The following is a 24,112-nucleotide window of genomic DNA, read 5'->3' as shown; positions in this document are numbered from 1 at the left end:
ATGCAACATTGGAAGTCTCTGAAATTTTTTAGTTCGATTTTTTTCTTGTTTTGCATTCAAATTCACACCAAAATCGTTCATAGAAATGCCGCCATCAGGGTAGATTTTCCTTGAAAGGAGTATTTGAAGACGAGTTCCAATTTGAAAACCATCTCAAATTTGATTGAAAAATTGCAAATATGAATTATCGACAATAGAAAAGTATAGTCGATTTTCGTCAATTCGAATCCGTTGGCGAATCAACTCATTCGAAATATCGAAATTTCGAACTATAGAATGTCGATGCTACAGTTGATCGACTGTAATTCCAATTAAAAATATAAATTAAAATGAAATCCATTTTCTGGGAACGTATGCAATCCTAGTCGATTGCACTACGTGACGTTATTTCATCTTCGACTTCCAATGCTTTTCTTCAGTGTGTGGAAAAATAGTCGATTTTTCAGAACAATGAGATCAAAAAGATTTATAAGATCATTGTATCATTGATGCCAGGAAGTAGAATCGACATCGATTTTAAAACGTGATGATCTGATGATAATCATTCCCGTGTGCAAATAAAATGACTAACACTCACTCAGTTGTATGTAACTGTATGTAGTGATAGACAACTAAAACTGGCTAAGTTGATTGAAATCATGCGTTTTGTATGGAGACAATCACGTTTAGTTATTCTTTCAGTCAGTCGACTAATTTGGGACATTTTGACTAAGAGTGATTTATGATTAAAGTTAACTGCAGTTGCTTATTTTGTTCGAGACAATCACTTTTAGTCAGTCAAAATGTCCCAAATTAATCGACTAGTCAGTCAAAAAAAAAATTCCACACGGGTTCTTGGATCATGTAAAAAAAAATGCTTGAATAAAATATTAATGCTTTTTTCCCAAGAAAATGAACATATACCTACAATGAGTGTAATACACTCAGTGTATTAACCACTAATTTGACCATACACTGGAAATTAATGTAAATTTTCTGCTGTCGTGTACAAATTTCAGCTCGAGGTCGTTCGATGTAAACATCATCAACAACAACAGCAAAATATATAGGACGATGTTTTGTTTACCACACCAAGTTCAGAAGAGAGAGAGAGATAGAGAGAGAATAAAAAATGAATCATCGCTTGCATTTATTCGTTTCGGTTTCGTTCAGTTGGAAATGATTCACATGCAAGCACGAAAACATTTCATTTGAATAAATCACCATTATCTGTTTACGATTACGAGTGATTCTTGGTTGTGTGTGAGTGCAAAAAGGCAGCAAAATAAAAGCCACAGCGCATCCGAAGGAGGAAAAAAAACGGCACAAGAGAGAAGAGCGTGGCGCACACAATATCAAAAGGGAATATATTAAGATAAAAGCCAAACAGAGAAAAGGGAGATTAACTTAGGAGGAAAAACGGCATTGCAAAAAAGCAAGGCACCGCACATAAATATGGAAAATTCGATGGTTGCACACAAAAGAAACATACAGAAGCATCAGCAGCAGCGAGGAAGAGAGAGAGAGAGAGAGAGAGAGAGAGAGAGAGAGAGCGCTCGCTCGCACCGCAAAAATTAAGCATTTTCAACGATAATTGAATTATCTATTCCGTGTGATCAGCAATATTTTTTAACAACTTTGAAGAACAATATTTATAAAGGATGCGCTCGTTGTCTGTCTCTGTCACTCTTGATGTTGCTCTCGTCAGCGCCTCTGTGTGCATCATGATTTTCTGTGTTATGAAAGTTCAAAGTACATATTATTTACAATCGCATGCCATCAACGTAATCATAATCATCATTGGTTGTCTTCAACGTGCTCCGTCAAAAATCCAACACGGCGCGCCACAAGCCAAGGGATTCTGAAAGTAATACGATATTCGACTGTGTAATGATTACTCGTTTTTAAAACGGTTTATAAGCGATTTCAGCTCCGCTCTGTCTTTGTGCTCATTTTAGATCGCTATCTCTTCTCGTTTCATTTTTTTTTTTTTCCTGGAGAGTACTTAGCACTTGTAACTTTTGTACAACGAAAAATGAGAGCGAGAAATGTCTGGTCCTTAAAGCTCGATTTGAATAGAACGAAGGAGAGAAGAAAAAAAACACCGACGAAGAATCTCAATGTGTGGCAATTTTTCGTTTGTCGTTTTTAATATTGTCATGTTTAAATGGCGACGCACATGGATTTTCGGTGTTGGCTCGCATAGCTGCTATGATGTATTTTTGGCTTTCGCAACCAGAAGAAAATTGAGCATTTCATAAAGTTGAGCCTGGCATGACACTAACTCACGTCTTGTCTGCCATTTTTACACTCTAAGTTCACCGACAAAATCTCTCGGTCCCTGTCTTTGGCTTTCTTTCTCGCTCTGACTCACCTTCTCTTTCTCTCCTTCTCTCGTCCGCCTTCTTCCCGTTCACTTGGCTTGATGTACGCTCACTTGATTTATGTGTTTATTATGCATTCGTAATCAGTGTACAGAAACACTGTTAACGCATAAACTCCACTTGAATTTCCCAAACAGCCGTTTTTCACCCTCATAGCACATGATCCCGACGTCGAAAGATGAACACTTTGCCGTTTGTACGGCCGTGCATACTGCAACCAAAAAAACCATACACAAAACCAAAAATTAACCAACTTTTATTTGATTTGTCGCTTTACGTCTGTTTATGCACATGACATACCATTTTGCACTCATTTTCGAATTATTGATATTAAATGCAGACGAGATTTTGGGAAAATGTGAGGAAGAATTCTCTGCCTTAACTTGGTGCAAAGAAACGAATGAAAGATTTTCATTCATAGAAAAAGCAAACTGCGTCATTTTCAATGAGATTTTTCTTCCTTCTACGGACTACGTAGTCAGTTCACCATCAAATCTCTTTGAAAACACTCTTTTGAACAAGAACATTGCATTACGCTTTTCAATTGATCTAAATGAAGAATTTTTTTCTTCTTCTAACCACTTCTGACACTTAAACTTATTTCTTCGCTTAAACTTCCATTTCCAATGAATAGATTTTAAAATTGGAAAACTATTTGAAATCAATTTTGTGTCTCCATCAGCTTAATTTTTGTGTGATGAACCATATTCAATGCGTCATTGAAATATGTTCAATGGATTTAAAAATACACGAAAAAAATGTAACGTTGACAAAATCGTGAACTTCCGGTCATGAAAATGCGCAACTAGTCGAACGAAGATGTAAATTCGTCATGCAATTGATTTATTTGATTTGTGATGTTAAGTAAAAGATGAAGCGAGTTAAAGGCGAATTTTGTTTGAGTGTTCATAAATCAAAATTGTATAAAATTGCGCGTGTCAAACTTTTGCATCCCCTCTCCTTGCCTCCCTCACACGAAAAAGAAAAAAACAATAAAGTTTATTTATTGTGATTTTGATGGGATGTAATAAAAAGTCAGCCGTCATCTATCAACCATTAAAAGTGAAGGCGTCAGACCCTTTTTGTTTCGAATCATTCCTACATTTATTATATAACCAACAAACAAGTAATTTCCGGGCCGAACGCGAACACAAACCAACAATTTATGCCGATTTGCCAGAAAACAAAAAAGAGCAACAACGATAATAATGAGAATGGCGTAAGGCATCATCTTCAAGTCGAGATCTTGACGCTTGAGTGTCCGCTAAAAAATCTCCAATATAATCAAATGCATGAAATTGATTTGAGTGGATTGGATTGACGGTGTGAGCGAGAGCGATGGCTGAAGGGTGCGGGGAAGAGTTTTATCGGCGGCATATTGCCGATTGGTATGAAGGGTGGAAATATGCGACGCCAACAAAGACTAAACTCATAATATCGGAACGAGATATGAAGAGAGAACGAGGAATCGGATTTAAATTTTAAACTTTGTCTACGTGCTATACCTACGCGCATTGATTGTTTGCGAAGTCGACTTCTTTTTATTTTCGTGATGAACCAGCCTCGTCGGCGACGATGAACGGAATGAGAGTTGATTTTTCCTCAATTGAATTGCACAGCAGATAAATACAAAGTGATTCTCTCTTTTTGGTCTAATTAATTTTCTTTGGTGCGCTCTTTCGCTGCCAATATTAATCTAATTTTCAGCGACCAACCGATCTCGAGTTCAATGTATTTGGTTTTTTTTCCTCTTCATTTTGGAATATACACAACGGGTCGAAATTCACAAACATAAACACGAAATTCCAATACCTTTTTTTTCGGATTCGACATCATTTCTGTTTTTAGATTTAAAAAGGAGTTTGAGATATTACAAAGACGATAATAATTATCATGGCAGATATTTAGAAGCACCACCCGAATGAAATCAAGCAAAAGGTTCGAAACTGTAGGGAAATGTCAATTAGTAATTTCGGGGCGAATTGGAAACGTGATTTTTTTGTCTATAATTTTTTGGGCCCATGAATATTCCTCGATTTTTTTATTAATAACGACAAAATGGGATCGAACAAACAACAACAGTAACCTCATATTTAACTGGATTTGCGCTGTCTTTACGGTTGAAAAGCGGGCGCGCGCGCTCACACACACACACACACAAAAGTTTCGGTGACGCGGTGTCAGGAAATGTTCGCATGAAAAATTAAAAAGGGACGGAAGGATGACGAAAAATGAATTGCGCTTATTGTTTTCGTTAAGTTTTTATCTATCTTGAATTAGGAATTATTTGTTCAACGTTTGGTTTCTTCGCTCCGCGATTTATTCCCTTCCGTTCGTTATTTTGATGCGACTTCGTTATCATTTCCATTTCGTCTTAGAGAGGGTCGAAAGATGCCGTGCATAAAAATTGCTAAGAAATGAAAAAAAAAACACCGCGAATTGTGCGAGGAGGAAAGGAAGACAAATGAAATAGAGGAAAAGAGATGGAATGAGAAGAAATGAATGAAAAATAGAAAGAGAAGAGCAGAAACGAATGCAAGGGAGAGATGAAGAAATTTGTTGCTCGCTCAAAGTTCATCATTGCATGTTGCATCTTATGGCATGAATCAAATAACAAAAAGAAAACGGTTTGAATATGAATTAGGAGTGGCTGTTTAATTATTATTTTTTTCGTCTTCATAATTCAGTCGACATTCTTTTTACGCCGGCTGTTTTCATTCACTGCTTAGGGGAGAGCAAATTGCATTGTTGAGGACAAACAAAAAAAAAACGTTGTGTGAGCTGAAAATTGGTAGAGTTTGAGCTAAACGAATGAAAATCTTAAGAGTTTCTTTCTCAAGTGTATGCACGACGATTTCATTAAAAAACAGAATGTGATTAATTGCAAGCGAGATAAAGACGCGATTTGAAATGTATACACCGAAAGCCATTGGCTCACGCACATCGACCACATTTAATTTCCATTTCAATGCATTGAAAATGACACTGCCGAAGGAAAAAAAAAGCCAAAAGAAAGAATTTAATATTTATTTTTAGTTTACTTGAGCATTTTAAATGACTGATTCGCGATGAACGATTTTTTTTCTTCTTAAAATGCGCCATTTTTCCCGACTTCTGAACTGTTTTTAATGAGTTTTTCACGATACGCTATTTTTATGACATGTTTTCTTTCTCTCGAAGAAAAAGACACATTCTCGAATGTTTTCATCATGATCTATCGCTTTCATACCAATAATTTGGCTAAGGGGATTTATCTCTCGCGAATGCTGCATTCAAAAATTCGAATGTTTGCGAATGCGACGAATGCGGCTATGACAGCGAACTTGTGACTACATAATTCATTCGTTCATTCGTGTTTGGGCATGCATTCGCAACGCTGCCGTATGATTTCTATGTTAACATTCGCACTCGCATTCGTGAGAACGGTCGAGAACAGCGAAATACGACTGCTATACGAATGCGAGTGCGAATGTTTACATAGAAATCATAAAGCAGCGTTGCGAATGCATAGCACTGAGCGCGAATTTGTGAATAAAAATTCGAATGCCAAACCGACATAGAAGCCCCTAGTAATTTGGTCATTTTTAAATATTATAATCAATTTTTTTTTATTTACACCACAGGCCATAAGTTTGGATACCCCTATGAAACGTTTGATTCTACGTTTTTTGAACATTTTCACTTGAAATTTAGTATTGGATATGAAAATATATCGAAATTCTGACCGAATGGAAGTTTTGGAAGATAACATTTGGCCGGCCTATGGCCATCTTTTGGCCTTTGAGCTGTGGGAGCCAAAATCAAAGTCTTAAACGGGCCATCGGATTAAAAAGTTATATACGCCATTGGAAAGGTCTTGAAAAGTAGATGTGATTTTTGGTATTAAACATCAAAATCGGCCGGCGTTTGGCCAAAATATGGCCGTTTGTAATTTTTGGCCGAAATCTTCAATCAGCCATATCTTGGCCAAAAGCTGGCCGATTTTGATGTTTAATACCAAAAATGATACGTACTCTCCGAGACCTTTCCAACGACGTATAGCATGTTGAAATTGGACAAGCGGTTTGAAATTTTAAAATTTTGGGCCAAATTCATTCATAGGGGTATCCAAACTTATGGCCTGTGGTGTATGTTTTCCAATTTATTTCATTTTCTATTTTATTATCAAATCAAATTCCCATTTGTTCATCCTTTCTCAATTGTAACCAAAATTCTACTGCACTCAACACAGAGAAATTACGTTCCAAAGCTTTCAGTCTGCGTATATTTCAAACTATCTAATCAAACGAAAGCAAAGTATCGATACATTTTAATGAAGTAGTTGTGTGTAGTGTAATGTGTTCAATCTGTGGATTAAACGAGAAGTGATAAGGCAAATTCAGCGAACTCAATCGATGTTCGTTTGGGAAAAGAGAAGAAACCTACCGTGAACTAAGTTATTACATCGATTCAGCTCAATTCGTTTGAATTGGTTTTGTTGTTTGTTTCGCTTTTGTATAGCTACAGCCCAAATGAACCCATTGACGCGAGTATAAATGTTTTCTTCTCATTCCATGCCATATCTTCGTTCCATCAGCATCTCCATTCTTTGGCCAGCATGGACTTTCGTCCAGTTAAGTGTTGAGAAAAATGTTGCCGGGGACTGTTGGGTGGAGAAATAGTTTGGCGAAAAAAAAGCGTTGAGTATCGCCGAATGATTCATCGGAGCGTATTAAGTGCGAAAATGTTTGTTGGCCACGAGAATTGTGTCTTTGGACAGTGTTAGTATTGGCCACAAATTTATTTGTTATTTTCTCTCTGATGCTATCTCGGGCGCTAAGATGTTGTGCATTCTTTCTTTTCACTCTCTTTTGCTCTCCGGTTCTCTTTTGCTTTTCTCTCATACCAGTCGCCTTTCTTCGTTTCATCGTAGAAATCGATCCATGTGCAAGCATTTACATGTATGTTTGAGTGTCGACCAGTTTCGTTTGTATTTTACCATCGTACTCAATGATTATGCTCGGTGATTTATATGCGTCTACCTCCTGGTTCGCTTCAGATAACTCCCGAACAAATCGATTTCGGGCCATTTCGCCCCCAATGCCAGTCGCAAAAAACCAACAACAGCCAATCCGCTGTAAACACCGACTAATTCTCATCATCATCGCGTGTGGATAAACATGAAATAAATAAGACTGTCTTCAATTTCCCATTGCTTTTGTCTTATACGCGCTATATTTTTTTTTTTGCTGCGTGTGAAAGTGAGCATTTCGAAGGCGACGATATCGTTTTTTTCGGCTTCTTCCGGATGCGCACCCATTTGTATGTGTCCGTCTGTACTGCTCTGGCTTTGCCGATTATTTCGCTTGTAAAATATCGTTTCAGTTGGGTGTGTTTTTTTTTCTTCTTGGTTTTATCGAAAACGATTTTGCCCCTCTTACGAAATCCAAAGAGTTTTGCTCGACTTCGGCGTGTCTTTATTCATGTTGTTTTAAGCTCAGCGGTTTTTCTACATGGCAAGAATACAACTTTGAACAATAAAACATTGAGCGAAAAAACGAACATGAATAAATAAAATAATTTAGATGAATTTACTTGGCACATTCGTCTCTCTTTCGCCAACAATGTGTCGGCCCAACAACAATCTTCACGTGTCAAATTGTCAAGTGTGCTGTGCGCCATGCACACGGCACCATGATACCTTTTCACGCCAAACAGTATTGTACACTAAATTATTCAATAAGCATCGTTTGGGTTAAGAGTTAACAAAAAACAAAAACATCGACAACGAATCCAACAAACGAAACAAAAGTCTTCTTCTGACAACGAATCCAAAATCACTTGGTACTAACAAAAGCAACAAAACAGACATACACCTAGCAACCGGTGCAAATAATGTTTATATGATTACACGACTATTTTGTGAATCACATTTAATTCAATTTTAATGGGAAGAAGCCTTACGCTACTTTTTCGATATCATATGGATTTCCATTCAGCGGCAGCAGATTTTTGTTGATTCTTGAAAATCCCATGGAAAAATCGGATTTTTGATGATGAATTTCAAGATTTACAATTAGAGATAAGAAGACTTTTGACGGAAGAGTTTTGCTTTTTTTTCACTTGTTTTCAATTTTCATTCATTTTTCGAGACGCTTTTTGGAAGCTCAATTGGCCCACATATCAACAATGAGCGAAAAAATGAACAAGATTTTATTTCATCGTAGATTTTGGGTCTGAAAATTCTTCGACAAAGACAAATTTTGTTAATACTCTGAAGGCATGAAACACAATCTTTATTGTAAACAGGGCCCTGTTCTATTCATGATAGAGTCGGAAGCTGAGCAAAGCAAAGCGACCTTGTTAGTATTTCTGTATTAAATTGTGTACTTTAAACAAGAAATCGGTCAATTATGCTGAGAGACTATGACTACGGATGCTTGCCGCGTGATTTCATTACAAAACAGAAAACATTTTTCCTGATTCACGTGGGTTGTTCATCATCGGTTCGTCATTTCTTTTTACACCAAGAAAACAGTGTGAGAATGCAATGCCACGTTGTCTATGCATTGACTCTGTAAAATGAATATGATGTTGTGTGTGTGTGTGTGTGACAAGAGTGGAGTAAACACATATTATTAAGGAAGTGGAAATCGAATTCATTAGTCATAAGCTCGAGCAATCCGGTTTTTTTTTTCTCGAAGGGGTGAAGTGTGTATAAAATATTTGATCCGAGCACATGCGTTTTGCATTATTCAATTGCCTCTTATCACATACGCCGTATGTCATACGCGCAATGTTTTTCCGCCATTGAAAGCGACAAGAAAACCAGAAATCTTCTAAACTTATGTAACCTTGTAGAAGAAACCTTCCTCTCAGTTTGTGATATTGCGAACGGCATTTTTTTTCCTGTTTCCCGATACATCGAACGTGCATTGTTTGACATGATATCGGATAATAAAAGAGCTGAACTACATGCGAATATTTACACATTTTATGGAAGAAGAGACGAAAAAAGCGCTCGTAAATTGCAAAGTGAAACCCATGCCGTTGTGCTGTGTGCAGCATGTGTTTGTGTTTATCACACACATATTATGCATAATTGCAAGCGTCGCTTCGCCCGATCCATTGTTAATTCGGCAGCAGTGCATGGAGCTGGGGTGGTTTATTTGTTTGCGAAAAAAGGGGAGTCTGTATTATAATATATTGTGTATGTGTGTGTGTGGCAACATTTTTTGCCCGTCTCATGATTTCAGCATCAAAAAATTCGGCGTACGCGAACGCGCGCTCGTACACACACACACACACACACAACGGGAAAAAACTTTACCCAAAATTATTTGTATTACACAACCGATTCGACGGTGTTTTCGATATGTAGCGAACAAACAAATTGCGAAAATGGAAATGCAACACACTCGACGTATTATGAGCGCTAATTCATTCGGGGAATAGGGTGGGAGACAGAAGAAGAGAGCGAAAGAGAGAGGAGAGAGGTAGAGAGGGAGCAAGTGAGGTTGAGATTGTGAGTGAGAGTCAGAGAAGTAAGAGTCAGAGAGAGAGAGACACAAAATAGCAAGACGAAAACGAGTGCAAATGAAACAAAAAAGGGGAAAAGTGAAACACAGAGAGCGAGAAAGGATTGGCGAAGGGAATTTTACAAGAGTTTTGCTTGATTTATACAATATTTATATCCGACATGACAAGAAAACACGAATTAATTTCATCACGACATGTGGAAATTTAAAATAAATCTTCCATAGATTGAGGCCGCCACTTCGCAAGAGTCGCTTGTCTATTTTCGGTGGCATCTTTTTGCCGAACAATTCGCCGTAGCACATCGTAAAAAATTGAGAAGAAGAAGAAGACGACGACGAAGAAGTAGAGGAGCCTGAGTGTGTAATGGAATGCGAGCAGGCGAAAATGGCATACGTATCGTGTTTATCGAGCAAGACAATGGATTTGCAAGAGGTAATGGATACATGACACGGATATATGGCCAGCAGTCAATGCCATCGTTGTCGCATCGCTATAACCCCGAAATCGTTTTATGCGAGCGGCAAATATTATTTGCCATTGAATAAATAATATAAAAGAAAATAGTGTAATTTCGAGGATGGAAATTGGCGTGTACGCGGGTGACACCCGTCTCTTGTTGGTCTGCAGTCATTGCGAGCGAAAGATGTTTTCCTCTTTACATTGAAATCGATTGTTTTCGAACATTTGCTTAAGATTTGCCCAGACTCACTATTTTCGTATATTGAAAATCCCGTATCATTTATCTTTCATCTGGTTTCGAGTTCGATGCGCTCATTTTGACTCATTTCTTCAACTATTCAAGTCTTTCTATCTGTGTGTCGACGCTTGCAATCTTTTTTTGGGCAAACACTCACCGCGACTTATTCGCTGACTACACGCAAAATTAATTCGCTTCGAGTGCAGCCATCGTCGTTGACTTCGACAACAAGCACAAATTCCATGTTGTTGTTGTTGTTGTTGTTTTTTTTTGTTCGCCAAGACAAGAGGTATCAGTTTTAGTCTAATTCAACTATTTGCCTTAAACAAATGTTCAACGGAACAACGGAAATGAGCATAACGTACAAAAGGAATGTCTCATTCCTCGACGTGCACAAACACTGCACGTTCCAAACACAACAAGTGTATATGTGCTCAGTCGTTCGGCCTACGAGCACTCCGTGATAAGATGGCACAAGAGTAAAGTGAGTGTGCCAAATCTCCTCTCATCCCATGTTTGGAAAACGCGCTTGCAAACACACATACACATAAAATACGCTAATCTGACAGATTGAAGAAACTTAATTTTATTCATGAGACATCGCTGCCGGCGACGAACGCCGAATACAACACACACACACACCATCAATATGTTACATGTTAAGAGAGCTAATCATGTCATCATCTTGTCACCACATTTTAACACAATAAACAAGCAGACCGTCCGTCATTCCCCGGCATCGTTAACGACAACACTCACACACAATCGCTGATGTGATTATGCCACCGAGAAAAACCATGCCAAAAACAACTCACACAGCAACAACCACAACGGCCAAGAGAGAAAGAAAAAACGAAAAAAGCGATGCGACAAAGAAATGGATGTGATACACGTAATTGAACAACAAACGCTTTTGTTGGCAACGCATGGCGTGCGCCACAGACATTCTTAACCAAATCAAGTCAAATGGAACGATAACAACAACATATCACACATTCTTAGTTGCACCCACTGTGATGCCTATTAGATAATGCGATAGCTTGATCATGTCACTTCCACACTAAACAAAAAAAAACGGTTAAGCTTATTTCTCCTCATTTTTGATAATAGAGGCGACCGGATCGTTTCATTTCGTAAGCCTAAATTTTTTTTTTGACAAAATACTTCATCGATAACATTTTATTTTCAAATACAGCTATTGACGAAAGCTTTAATAATTCATCCATCTTACAATGACAAGAGAGAGTTTGTTCCAAAAAGAAAATTATGAAACCAAATAATAAACACTAGGAGGCTCCTCATTTTATTTAAGCTAGCAAACATTTGATTACTTTATTCATGAAAAGGACATACAATTTTAAAAAACTTATGATTAAATTGATTTGAATTTTGAAACAACCCGAGTTAGCATTTCACTCTATCTTTCCTTTATTTACTCTCTCTTCACACTCTTCCCGTATGAAAGAAAAATGACTATAACTTCAGTTGACTTTAGTTGATTGAATTTATGTTTCTGTTCAAAGAAAATCACTTTGTCCCAAATGAAGCAACTTAGATTCACTTGTAACTTCAAATGATTTCAGTTAACTATGATAGACTTACACTACACCTTGTACTGAAATGTCAATCAAAGTAAGTCATTTTTGTCTGAAATTAGTTAACTGACTGCTCAGTTACAATATTTGCACACGGGTTTTCACTCTTTCGCATGTATATTATAGACAAAGGAATGAAGTACGCATTACTCATTTTCGTTCATTCTACACTATTTCGTACACATCGCCAAGTCACTAATTACGCCTGTTCATTTACAGCGACAGCACAAATCGAGTTAGCCATGCGTACGAAATAGTGTAGAATGAACGAAAATGAGATAAAACTGAATCAGATCAACTTGTCCGGATGGAACTGTACGTTACGCCTTCACTTATATACAACAATAACGATCGGTACAAGTGTCAAACTTCACATAACAACCACATTCAAGCGCTTCGCTATGAAGTTGACCCCATGTGCCATGTCATTTGATATTTTTAGTTTCTAGGTGGCGTTTCTTGATGAACTTCATTTGAAATGGTTGATAATTTTTGAGTTTACACATTGATGTGAGTCGAATTTAATGTCAGGATTTTATAAAAATCCAACTAAAACATGACTTAAAAATGCGGCATACGAGGTTTTTTATATTGAAAAATTGCACGAAAATATCCGTTCATAACATCGGAAGTATGCAATCGACTTCATAGCTTCAAATAGGTTCGAACGCGTTTTGTATTACCGAGTCTTATTCGAAACATGTGAATGAATTTGGAACCTCTCCTACCAAAAAAAACAAGCGCCAAGAAAACATTTAAAAAATGTTTTCATTTTTATTCGAATGGAGAAAAAATGCATAATCCGAAGGTTGGCATGGAGGCGAGTATGCGATGAAAGTGCAAAATTCCGTGGAAACTAAAGAGAAATCGAGTCCAAAGGCAGAAAAAAAAGCTGAGAGAAAAGGATAAAGATTTATTGAACAATTACCTAGTCTCTATGATTTTTTATGATATTAAAGCGGAAAATGGGCAAACAGAGACACACATCGACAAAGGCACTCAATGTATTTGTATGTGTCTTGGTGAAAATTTGTGGTGCACGGCATTTTTCCAGCAGCAGTACCAGCAGCACGTATCATTGAGTTTTTAAATCGAAACAGGCGTCTGCCCCATCATAAGCATACAACGAGCGCGTTCGTTTTTTTCTTCGCTTCTTTCATTTTCGGGGCTATATTTATTTATGTGTCTTAAATGGGTATAGAAAATAGCTGCAATATAATAGCGTAATTTGTTTCGTCGGTATCCGGCGAAACGAGAAGCAAGAAAAAAATCCACCAATTTTATGTAAAGGAGAAGAAAAAAAAAACGACAGCGACGTCTCATATACAAAGGTATGAATAATGGGGGCTGAGAAAAAAATTGCTTCTAAATACTGTTGAAGAAATTGTTCAGCTATTTGCGAAAAAGCTTTTGATGACTTTGCTCTGAGTGGCGTTTGGAATGTTCAAGTTATTGTAAGTTCTGCTTGTATTGTCTTGACTCTGGCGACTTCGTCTCCCTTAAATTCCGTCAGGGACTCTTGACAGTTCGACTATTCAATTGTTTGAATGTTTAACATTTGAAAGACGTTTCGAAAACCGTCAACAAACTCCCAGGTAATCGAAGTGCCGAATCGTTCACACGAGTCAACACATTGCGAATGAACGATGTCGATGTGCCATCAAATAATGATTGCGTAATATTCCTGTTATTTGTATTTATTATTCATTCGCATCATTTCAGTGATTCTCGATGCGTCGTTCTTTTTTTCTTCTTTTTATGCATCGCCATGATAAACCCACTTATGAGAGAGACTGAGAGAGAGAGAGAGAAAGAGAAGACGAGTCGGTATTCAACTCCCCCAGTGTGCTAAGCGATTACTTTATATTCACTGAATGTCTTCATTTCACCTCTTTGCACCGTACACACACTCACTTTCTGACACTATTCATTTCGTCGTACCTTTCTCGCAAAAGCGGTTGGCACGTTGCGTGTTCCGTTTCATGATTGAATCATACGCACATTCGACAGTGTTGACTGTTGCCGTTGCATCCCTCATTCGCCGGCAGCACCGTATCGTTATTTAATCAATGATGTGTGATGTGATGTGAGTTCAAACGTGCAATAAAAAGCGAACAAAGTCACCAAAGAGGAACAAACGATTTGAGCCAATTTCCAAAACGGCTCATGACGAAATGTGAAATGTTATGGCCACATAAAGAAAATTGTTGCCAATAAAATCAAATACTTGATTTCATTTTGTATTTGTACCATCATCGCTATCGTCGCTGCTGTAGCCGTTGCCGGCCATCTCCCACTTGCGACTATTTTTTATAGATTTTTATAAATTCTGGACTCTTTGTGCCACACACACACTTTGCAATTTTGGCGGTCACAGCTAATTGGTTCAGTTAAGGATTTGACAACAAGCATTTCCAAACCAAAATATTTCGTTCAGAAAAATTTTCCCTAGTGAAGATGATCCGATTGTGAACAAGTAATCATGATTGCTTAAAATCTACAGATTTCCAATTGAAGACGAAAAAAACCTCGAATTTGCAATCGAAGAGAGAAGAAAAAAAACGTTGATTGAAGGCAATAAGTGAAAGGAAAAAATTGCCAAAATCCGTCAATTTTTGCAATCGATCGCTTTTGTTTTGCGCACTCTTTTTGCAATGCTTAAAATTGTGCTGTTTTCCTTTTAGGCCAATAATGCCTTAAACAGATCATAGGATGTAAATAATTACGGTAAATTGCTTTATCAATTGATCTAAATGTACTTCAATGATACCGCAAATGGTTGGTGTTGCTCTTTTTCGCTGTTGCTCTCCATTACACACTGCGAAAACGATGCGAAAAAAGAATTTGAATATAAAACAAAGTCAGCGAGCGGGCGAAAAAAAAAATTAGCGATCAAATTTTCAAAGCGAACGAATTTGTCGAAGTGTGAGTGTGAATGCCAGGAATTTGTGCGGCTGGCATCAAGCATCATCATCCGATGTGTTATCTTGACGCGAGTCTTTAAGAATGAAATCCCCTGTTTATATAAATAGCTACTCAATCGCCTTGATTTTTGCCGGGCGCTTTTTTCTCTTCTTTGTTGCTTTACTTCTGCACATCGGTTGATGTTGTAATTTTACTCCCTCATCCGTTTAAAATGAGCCGCTCTCGTATTTTCGCTCGTCAGCTCGATTCTCCGCGCGACTTTTTGCATGTAAAACATCGAGACATTTGACACACAACACATTCACCAAATGCCGCAATTCATAATGACACTGGAGAGAGAGTGAGAGAGTAAGCAAAAAATACGTTCATTCTTTGCGATGTACAAATTGCATGCACACGGCCGAAGAAATTAAACGAAAATTCTTTCGGAAAATTTGATCCAGTATGCGGATTGGATTGTTGGCCATTGAAAATCAGGCAATGTGAAAATTTCAATTGTGGCAACGTCGACCAACAAATGACGAATAAAATTTAGATGAGCGATTTTCACGCGCTCATGGCTTATCCAAATCCAAACATTAATTAAAATAACGGATACAAACGAGACGCTCACGAGCCAACGACGAGGGCGACAATGAAAGAGCAGAAGAAGAAAAATTGTGTTTCAAATGACATGCAAAATAAAACAAGACACAGCCACAATGAATTAATAGACCAACCGAAAAAGAAGAAGATCATCGAAATGCACAGTGACAGCAGCTATGAACGAAGAAATGCTGAGCAGTGGAGAGAAGAAGGGAAAAAATCCGAATTCGAAAAGAAAACAATTCAACATTATTTTTTTTTCTATACTTCTTCCTTCTTACGGTACATTGTCTCGCAATTTATTCACCAATATCAAAATGCCGCTCTCGTTCGCAATTCAAGAATTATTTACACAGTGTCTAAAAGTTTCCATTTGTAAAAATCACTCAATGATTTATTTTCGAAAGACGAGACCACCATCGCTGCCTCTCCCTCTACCATCCAATTGCTCTCTGCAGGGATAGAGAAGAGGAAAAAAAATCCATTTTGTGTCAGCCGGCATTTAAGAAAAAGAAAACTTCCCAAAAAAAGAGAGAACGTTCGTGTGCATACAGACTCTATTGTGTTTTGCGTTTTCATTCGCTTTTTTCCATCTTTCGGCAATAGTCAACAATTTCACCCGCACAAAATGACGAGATGTTTTTTTTTGTCTCTTCATCTGCTGAATTCTTCAGCTCTCTTTTGTTTCGCTCTCACTCGATCGAATGGAGATAGAGATGAAGCTAACATTTTTTTTTCTACGTCTTCTGCATTTTGCTCAATCCTTGTGGACACACGCTTTCTGTGGAATTGCCAAAAATACACACACCAAGAGAAAGAGAGACAATTCAACCCCCCTAAAACTGCCTATTATTGCCGCAATTTGGACTAATCAATATTATATTTATCGGTAAATAATCATTACGAGAAGAGAATCGAAAAACAAAAGTAAACAACATTAATACGTACTTAAAATGGTACACAACCACTCGAAAGCCACAATGATGACTATACCACACAGCGAAAATGTGGCATGGAAACGTGATTCCAAATGTCGTCATTCGATCGAGTTCGGATTTGACGTCAAATCAATTTACAATGCTCTGTTGTATTCGATAAACCGGTAGATTCCTCTTTGGCTCAACGAATGAAATGTTTAGAGTGGTTTTGAAGTGAAATATATACAGCAAACTAAGAGAAGTCCACAATTTTATTGAAGTGGGAAACAGTGAATGTGGAACGATGAAGAATTTGTAGCATAGGTCTTCCTATTAGGTAGGAGATAAATTCACGATTTGCAAGTTACGAATGAACCTTTCGGATCGATTGCACTAAAAAGGTGTTAATATTAACTCAAACTCGAACTGAAGGTACAAAGTCAGATTTTAACAAGAGGTAGTAGTACCTTTAAGGTAGGTACAAAAGAAAATTTTAGAAAAGCCGACAAAATTTCTTCAAATTTCTAAAAAAAAACTCCTCTAAAATCAATGCAACCAGTGCATTTGGTGCCAATTTCGCGTAATCTGCCACCAAAAATCTGCTTCGCAGCCATTAATGCGAATAAAACGAAGTGATAAAATTCATATGAAAATGTTTTTTTTCCTCTCGTTGACGCAGAAAATAATGTTGTTGTCTCCTGCCACCGCCAGAGAAATGATGAAAAAAAATGCCTCACCAAACGGCGTTTATAGCCAAAAAAAAGTGGCTGGTGCCAAAAAAAATGAGAATAATTGCGGGCGCAGCGTAGACAAAAATTACACACGATTATATTCATTGATTCGACGGTTGGCAGATAAAGCATCCTATGTCATGAGAGGAACACAAGGCGAATGTAAAGTGAAAAAGAAAACAACGCGCCACCCGAAAAAAAAGAATCCGTGACGTTGAAAAAAAACGCGTTCCGTATATAATATATTAAAAAAAAAACAAGGCAACGGTCTCATTGTAAGTTTGTCACGTTTTATAAGGCGAAAATTATGTGGAATAATTCGGCTTTGTTTTCATTTTTTTCTCGCTTCTTTTCTGCTGTGTATATCGTGATTTTTGGTACGACGCTATAATTTTCGGTCACTCATCCCACTGCTGTTGCCATCTTCTTTGCATCGGCTGTATAATTTCTCTCTCTCTCTCTCTCTCTCTCTCTCGTTCAACTCTTTAACATTGTGTGTGTGACTCTCATTACAACAATGGCAACATTTACATTATAAAATTATAATGAGAAAATGGCTAAAATCGCCGTCGTCGACAAATTTTTTCTCTCTTTTTTCTGTTCGTTATTATTTTCGAGCACCCCTCCAAAGTCCACAAATAATAATTGGCATACAAAGAGTTGAAATTATAATATGTTAACCAGCAATGGAGCGTCTTGTGCGGAACAATGAAAGGGTTTGTGATATGAGGAGCGGGTTGAGGGTTGAATGAATTCCATTTTCGGCAAATGGTAAATCTGTGTCGGTCCAGAAGATGTTTGTGGTCAACAGGGTTTGGGCTCCTTTAATCAATTGATTCAGCATTTCTGGGTTCGTGTTTAAATTGTGTTTTTTTGGTCTCTTTACTTGATGTGTAATGCAGAATCGAATGGTCATCATAGAAAAGTTAATGTTAATCTGCAATTTTACATTCAACATGTTGATGCCGCGTGCCCGCAGATTGTAATTGTTATTTGACCACAACGATTCGGTTGAGAAATCATCTTTTGCATTGCATTGCATTGAAACCACCTTTAGTATGAATTTGCAGACTGTGTTCCAAATCTCAAATCTAGAGACTCTCGATAATTCCTTTTACCAAGTCAAACATCTCTCACGACAACTGATTGTGTGATTATTTATTAGAGCGCGCGAGGGAGAGAGACTACTCGTTGGCATATTTATGGAAAAGTGATTTCGGTTGGTTTGTAATCCACCGTTTCGTTGAGCTAATTAACCAATAATCGCTTGGCTTACAATCCACTGGCTTAAGGCGCCTTCTGTTCGTTATTGCGTGCGGTGATGCTGCTACTGCTGGGTGTATCTGTTTCAGTTGGTGATGTTGTTATTGTTATCAACTGGGAAGCTCCTCTCGTGCGCCTTAACAATCAAATTTCTATTTACAACGTGATTAACGTGTACCTGTCTGCTGTTGCAATATTCTGCTCCCATCACATCTTGTGCTCATTCATTCGCCGGCTTGCTAGCTCGCACGCCACCAACACAATATTCCATATTTCATATCTGCTTTGGTCGTGTTACTTCAGCAAACTTTAGCGATGCGGTCGGAAGACGAACAAGACTTTTGCTTTTGGGTTTTATTGTTTGTGTGCAGCCGAAAATGACATACTACTTAACTTGTCTTAAGTTGGAAACATCTTTCATCTTTTCTTCAAACATTCAACCCCGCACGCATTGTTTTCTTATTTAACTTTGACTGAATGCGATGCCGCATCATGAATCTCATTCCACTCTCGCTCTCGTCTCTACATTGCATGAAAAATGATACGAACAAGGGAGGCTTTGCTGTATCACTAGATTGCTTATTAGTGATAATTGATAACAATTAAGGTAAAAGTCAACCAGTGCCATTCAACGGCACAAATGAACATGAACACCGAGCCGCATTTATCTCACATCCACTTTCTTCCTTTCTACGAATCTGACTCTCATTCTAGCTCTCTTTCCGTAAACCTGACTCTGGCTCTTGTTCTCATTTTCGTCCTCTCCTTCTCTCAGCCTCTTCCCCCTCTCCACCTCCACATTTTTCCGAAGAACATCAGTTAACTCCGAACGCTTGTTTACACAACGCTTTGCCACAATAAAATACGCGTTTCGGCGTCTATCTATTTTATCGTTATAGTTGCGGACGGCATTTTATTGTTGTTGTTATTTCTCTTGTTGTGCCCATTTGTATACAGTTAAGTCTTTTGACGACCAAAGAATTTGCCATCCTTTCTTCTGCCAATGGGAATCGTATTTATACGGTTAATTACATTTATCACCAATGCGAAAAATTTGTACATTCCCCAAAAATAGCCACAGCGCTTGCACCATTTTTCATTTTATTATTATTTTGGGCTAAACGCTCCGTAATTTAATCCATTCCATCTTTAATTACAATTTTATTTTTCATATTTGCAGGGATTTGCCAAAGAAGCCGCAACAATTCCACACTGGGATAATTGAACATGCTGAGATTTCGGTCGAATTGGATGGAGTCGATGTTGCATGTTTAATGAGCCAAGGTAAGAAACACAATTTTACGAAACATTATTTCCATTTGATACACAATTTGGTGTGTCGGTACGAATTGGTGAATTACAATAAATTCCTTTTCGAGCTGCACAACAAGTACTTTCAATTTAAATTGAGCCCAGAAGTTGAACAAATGAAACACTGATTTTAAGGCATTTTTGCCAAAAAATACATTTCTTATCTACCGATCGACTTGATCAACAATTCCACAAAACTTTTCCCATTCAATGGTCATTCTTTGATCGGTTTTTTTATGGTACATTTAGTTTTTGGCATCGATTTTTCATTTGAATTTCATCCATTTTTCTCGCTACTTAATTTCAATGGCCATTTCCATTTCGTTTGCAATCCTTATTTTGGCCACTATCAACCCAAGTGTCTGTCGCCTTAATTGACCAAATTAGCTAAGGAGTGTGTGCTCATTTGCACGGAGATTAACTCAAATGGAACATTATGTGCGGTGCATTTTGTGAGTCTGCACACAAATGGCTCTGAGACACTGTCTTTTCTCGTCTCTTGTTGTCCACTGAAACTTTGCTTGGGTCAATTCCAAAGCGGGCCGCATCGGTGATGGGAATGGAATTCAAAGACTGAAACAACGAGTATCGGCCACTGGGACTATATAAGTAGTTGGAATTTATGAAAAGTGAAAATGCAATTAACAATCTAATAACTAGCAACACACAACTAACTCGGCACGCAGTGTCGTCGAAAAGAATTGCCATCGACTTTTATATTTCCTCATTTACCTAATTGCCAAATAAAAGGCGATTTTCGGGTGAGCGCGCACATGAGCATCTCCCACACCGCCATCATCGTCGTTGTCGGTCTGGTTTATTGGTGAACCTAATTTTAAGATGCAGGCTGATTTTTTCTCTCGTCCGTGTATATGTAATGATTGTGTGAGTTCGTCTTTTTATGAGTGCCACGTGAAATAATTCGGAGTGTATCAAAATGTTGAATGTCGTAAAATTAAATGTCAACGCGCGCGACAACCACGTTTCAACATGTCTATTTTGGCTCCGGTGTGACACTGCAGCAATAGCACCAAGCAGTAGCAGTGGGCCAAAATACACGTAACGGCCGTACATTTCAATTGTCACACTTATTCGGAACATTGAGCATTGCTGTAAATGGACAATGATGCCGTAGCGCACCGGAAAAATTGGGATGAAATGAACGAACGACAAAAAAAAAATTAGAAAATGCTCTCGACAAGTGGCGAAAGATTGTCAACAAGCGACAAGGAACCTGTTACCGAAAAAAAAAATCACACACAATAAAAATGTACACACTTTTTTCTTCCTCTGTTGCCAAATGAGCGGAGCACAAAGATGTGGAGAGAGCGAAAAAAAACGGGGTGTTAACACATTATACAAATGCGGTATGCTTACACTTGTTTTTTTTTCTGTGTGTGTCAGTACTCGATCGCCAGGGCACCCAGCACGTACACCTTATAATCTAGTTGTTTGAGCTCCTACGAAATTGTGAAAATGTGCCAAACGAGAACGAGAGAGAGAGAGAGAGAGAGAGAGAGAGAGAGGAAACATTTCAAGTATTATTGTGTGCATGTTTGTGAATAGCTGCAGGTCTCCCGTAATGTAAACGCTCATAATATGAACCGGTAAACGACCCGTTGCTACACCATGAGCTACGATGCCTCACAAACAAAATCATATTTATGCTCTCGTTGTACGCATTGTCTCGAAATTTCCGTATCATTGCGCTGTTTGCTGTTCAACAATCGGCCGCTGCTGTTGTTGCTGCCGCTTTTTTATGTCCACACATTTTTTTTTCTTTTTTCTCGCTAGTGCTGCCTTTTTTCTTGTCACACTCACAATTATGCACATTAATTTTTATAGCCAACGTCACACTCAGTCACACTGCCAACCGGGCTCGAGCCCAGTGCCGATTCGCTTCTCAACTGAGCAAACAACAGCCGACACACATGAATATTACGCTGTTCTCACAAACATAAAATTCATACCATGATCACCTTTCATTTACAAACTAGCTCATCACTTTTTGAGGATGGAAGCTTTTATTTTTGCATTGTTGTTACCTAAATTCTGTGAACAATTTTTGTGAATTCATCATTTTTGGCGAAAAATCTTGGAAAAATAATTTTCTTTTGGACTATTTTTTTTTAACCGGAAGAAATATATAAATTTATTTGATTCAAGAAAATCAAATATAAATTCAAGAATAATTTGAAACATTTGAACTGATTTCGATAAGATAACAAACACACTCAGAAAATATCTTCCTAACTAAAATTGAACCAAAAAACGAATTTGTATCGTTCATTTGTTGCTCAAAAATGTGCTGGAGAAAAAGTCATTTCAGCTGAATGAAAGTTGTAAATCTGCCGGAGAAGACGAATCCAATTATAGACCGTTTGCAAAATTGCCACTCGCTTGAGATTGAATTTTTGATTTAGATTAAGTATTCCTTTGCTTTGCTCCAGAAAATTAAGCATTGTTGGCCTTTTGAGTTAAAGCTGATTCGTTTCAGTATGAATATGGAATTAGAATGGCTAAAAGCTTTGATTTCAAAGCATTTTGCGTTGGATTTGAAATTGACGCAGATAAGAAATGAATGATTGTCTATATTCTGTATGATGCTGGCACAGCCGACTGCAAGTGGTTTGCATTGATCCAAAGTCGGATAATAATGTTAATTTGAGAGAGTACAAAGTTTGTTTTAATCTGCAGACGCGCGTCGCAATGATACTGTATTGGTCATGTGAGCTTTTGTGTGTGTTGGTTGGGCTGCCGACAAATTGCAACGATATTAGCAAACAGAAAGCGAGTCTAATGAATTTATTGTTAATTATATTCAGTCGTAATAAAGTATAACATTTCGACAGAGACTGGTGTTTTTCTGATTCGACGAAGAGATCGTTTGTGTGGCGGGAAGGTGGTGGCTCTGCAGAATAGGTACAGAATGTAAACATGTTCCGTGCACAAATATGTTGCGTGTGTGACGCGTAATTTTGATAAATTTTGTATTCACAAACAAAAGTAGGGAGAAGGAGATAGAGATAAAAAGAGAGAGAAATCGGGGTGGAAAAAAGGTATTGTGAAAATTTTCCGAAAATCAGCAAAAATAATGCGACGCATCCGACGAAGTCGGTTTATATTCGGTAATAATAGAATAAATATTTTTTCTGGTGCTGCTTATAATTGCATTATCACCTATTTAAATAATTAATTAAAAAGCGGTGGTGGTGACGACGACGACGTCGGCCATTGAAATGCTGAATCGCATCGTTCGGATTCATGCACTGAATAATCAACGATATACGCTCATTTCAAAGCAGAAAATTGTGATTCACCTGTCGGGTGCTCATCTTTACTCCGCCGACCGCGTCCAAATAATAATTTCATTTTCTTTGTGGCATCGGGTTTTCCACTGTCTTATATTTTTAATTTCCTTTCACGACAACAACACACACACACAAAGAGAGACAGAGAGAAAAAACCACACGAACTGTTTATTCGAATCGACACCGCTGTCCAAAAAATGAGTCTGAAGAATGGTTTTTTTTCTCCTCCTTTTTAAATTCATTTGGCATTGTTTATTTTGTGTTCTTATACTTTTCTTTCTCTGTTATACTTAACCCGCGTCTTATTGCTTTGTTTTTGGCCGTTGTAATCGCTTGGCAGTGAATTTGAATTGTAGTCTGAAGAGCTCTAGATATTCCAATTCCACCATGCTTTGCCACTTGACTACTGTTCGTTTTTTGGCAAGGAAATTTATTGGTTTTGGTTTTCTTTCTCCCTCTTGACCCGCCGACGATGACAGCAACAGCTGAAGAAGAACACGAAAAAATGAACGACCGGATACTTTTATTCGCTTCAAAAGTCACAAATGGCAGACTTGTCGATTTTATGTGATTGACTCAAGTGTGAGAGCAATAATTTTGATTCGGGAATTTTCAAGGTGTGTGTGTGTGGCTGTCACATTTCGTTGAGTGACAATAAAAAAAGAAGACACTTGAGCTGTTTAATTCCATTCTCTGGACGATCCGGATGAACCAAAAACCCGAATGTGTTTTTTTTTCTCCCTTCGAGATGTCTGTTTGATTTTTTCTTCTCCGTCGAAATTCTGGATTCATCGAATTTTTCTGCTTGTTTGATCCTGCCTCATTATAACAAAGAAAAAACAATTCTTTCACTGTTCAAACACATGCAACGACGTAGCCGATGTTTGCACAGCCGA

The 24,112-nt window shown here is 37.8% G+C and overlaps 1 protein-coding gene across 8 annotated transcripts in view; it reads left to right on the top strand.

Annotated features, from left to right (window-relative positions):
* The window catches only part of LOC129574889 (putative uncharacterized protein DDB_G0279653), a 95,048-nt gene that overhangs the window by 7,209 nt on the left and 63,727 nt on the right, over positions 1–24,112 (top strand). For all 8 annotated transcript variants that reach the window (XM_055457489.1, XM_055457491.1, XM_055457496.1 and 5 more), the window contains exon 2: positions 19,775–19,878. The gene's annotated coding sequence lies outside the window, so the exon portion shown is untranslated. The remainder of the gene's footprint in view (positions 1–19,774; positions 19,879–24,112) is intronic.

This window comes from Sitodiplosis mosellana, unplaced genomic scaffold (assembly GCF_009176505.1).
Source record: "Sitodiplosis mosellana isolate CC-2019 unplaced genomic scaffold, AAFC_SMos_1.0 Smas_scaffold_6165, whole genome shotgun sequence".
Classification (NCBI taxonomy): domain Eukaryota; kingdom Metazoa; phylum Arthropoda; class Insecta; order Diptera; family Cecidomyiidae; genus Sitodiplosis; species Sitodiplosis mosellana.
Note: the sequence above shows the minus strand (reverse complement) of the source record. Positions and strands in the feature narration are given on the sequence as shown.